We start from the raw sequence: 2061 nt of genomic DNA on the forward strand, positions 1-2061 counted from the left end.
CTCTCCTCCCGGGCGCAGCGCCGGGCTGCTGAGGGAAACCCCGGGCCCCGGGAAGGAGGACGAGGCTGTGGCGGCGGACGTCGGGCGCGCCCCCGCGGGCGGACGCTCCCCCGAAGGCGGCAGCGGGGGAGGCACCCCCGCGGGGCCCAGAGGTCGTTTCCCTCACCCCAGGGCCAGGTACCTAGCGTCCGCGCTCTCCCGCGGCCCTCCCTCGCCGTAGCGATACACAGGGGGTCGAAGGCCGCGGGGGGCCGGGCGGAGGTTTAAAGACTCGGGCGGCTCGGCGCGGCCCGGGGGTCGGGCCGGGCGGCGGCGCCGTCGTCGTCGTCCTGCGCAAGGGGGCTGGAGTCTCTCCGCGGAAGCTCCCGGGCGCAGGGACGGACGGCCGGCCGTCGCCCGCGCTCGTCCCGCGGGCGGCCGTGCCGGGGAGGGGTTCCGCTGCCCCCCCCTCTCCGCGGACCGGTCTCGGCGGAGAGACCGCGGCGCGGCCGGCCGTGTCCGGCCTCGCCCGCCTCGAAACGGGGCGACCCCGGCGGGAGCGCGGGCTCCCCGCCGGGGGCGGGCGGGTCCCCGCGGCGGGGGCTCGCCCGGGAGGCGCGCCGTCGCGCCTCCGCGGCGCGGCTGCGGCGCGCCGCGGCTCCGCTCCCTCCCTCCCTCCCTCCGTCCCCCGCTCCGGCGAGCGCTCCGGCGGCGGTCTGCCGCCGCCGAGCGCCGGCGAAGGCGGCACCCCGTGCCGAGCGGCGGCGTCGCCGCTCGGCCTGCCGGCCGGCCGGAGGGCGCCCGCCGCCAGGCGCGGCCGTCCCGGCCCGGGCCCCGTCCGCCGCCCTTCCCCCGCCGCCCTTCCCGGCGGCGCCGGGCGAGCGGGCGGGCGGGCGGAGGCGTCCCGCTCCCGGTCTCCGCGTGGAAACGGGGAGAGCGGGCGTCGCCCCCGCCTCAGCGCCGTCCGCTTTCCGCGCGGCGCGCGCCCGCGGAAGGCGGCGAGGAGCGGCGGCGGCGGCGGTTCCGGGCGGGCGGCCGCCGCGAGGCGGCGGCGGGCCGCCGTCCGGCGCGGCCGCGGGCGGCGCGTCGCCGGCTCGGGCTCCGGCGGTGGCCGCCTCCGGCGCGGCGGCGGAGGCCGCGGCCGGGCGCCGGCGGGGCGGGCCGGAGCCGCGGGAGAGGAGGGGAGAAGGACGTCGCGGCGCGGCGGAGCCGTCGCGCGCGGGGGGGCCGGCGGGGCGTCCCGCGTCCCCGAGGAGAGGCGGGCAGGCGGCGCGGCCGGGGGCGTCGTGGGCCTCCGCGCGGAGGCCGGGCCGAGCCCGGGCGCCTGGGCCGCCCCCCGAAGCGAGCGAGGCGCTCCTCTCCGCCGGTTTGGGCCGGGAGCGCGGGCTCCCGGCGCCCTCGCCGCTCGGGGCTTTTTTTTTTTTTCTCCTCGTCGTGTGTCGGTACGGTCAGTCGAGGCGAGGCGGCCCCGTCGTTCTCGCCCCGCCGCGCCGCGTCGCGTCCCCTGCGGAGGGGGCGGGCCGGCGGGCGGGCGGGCCGGCGGGCCGCCGCTGTCCGGAGGGGCCGCTCCCGCGGAGCGGTCCCGGCCCTCCCGCGCGCGCGGGGCGGTGCCGAAAAGCAGACAACTCTTAGCGGTGGATCACTCGGCTCGTGCGTCGATGAAGAACGCAGCTAGCTGCGAGAATTAATGTGAATTGCAGGACACATTGATCATCGACACTTCGAACGCACTTGCGGCCCCGGGTTCCTCCCGGGGCTACGCCTGTCTGAGCGTCGCGTGACGATCAATCGCCGGCTCGGCCGCCGCCGCCGCCGCCGTCGCCGCCGCCCCCCCTTCTTCGCCCTTGCGGCGTCGGGGGGGGTCGGGTCGGGTCGGCGGGGCGCGGCGCGCCGCTGCGGCGCGGCTGGGGCGCCTCGCAGGCCCCGCGTGCGGGCCTTCGTCCCCCTAAATGGAGACTCGGGGAGCGCTCCGAAGCTCCCCGCTCCCGGAGCGCCCGCTGGGCGGAGCTCGTCTCGCCGGGGTGTCGGCGGCGGGGAGAGAAGAGAGGTCGGGGGGAGGCGCGGGCCTCGCCCCCGGCCCCG

At 81.2% G+C, this 2061-nt stretch overlaps 1 non-coding gene across 1 annotated transcript; it reads left to right on the top strand.

Annotated features, from left to right (window-relative positions):
- Positions 1 to 1602: 1602 nt before the first annotated feature.
- On the top strand, positions 1603 to 1755 carry LOC141478525 (5.8S ribosomal RNA). Its single transcript, XR_012463961.1, has one exon. It is a non-coding gene; the product is annotated as a 5.8S ribosomal RNA (ribosomal RNA).
- The last annotated feature ends 306 nt before the right edge of the window (positions 1756 to 2061 follow it).

This window comes from Numenius arquata, unplaced genomic scaffold (genome assembly GCF_964106895.1).
Source record: "Numenius arquata unplaced genomic scaffold, bNumArq3.hap1.1 HAP1_SCAFFOLD_1385, whole genome shotgun sequence".
NCBI lineage: Eukaryota > Metazoa > Chordata > Aves > Charadriiformes > Scolopacidae > Numenius > Numenius arquata.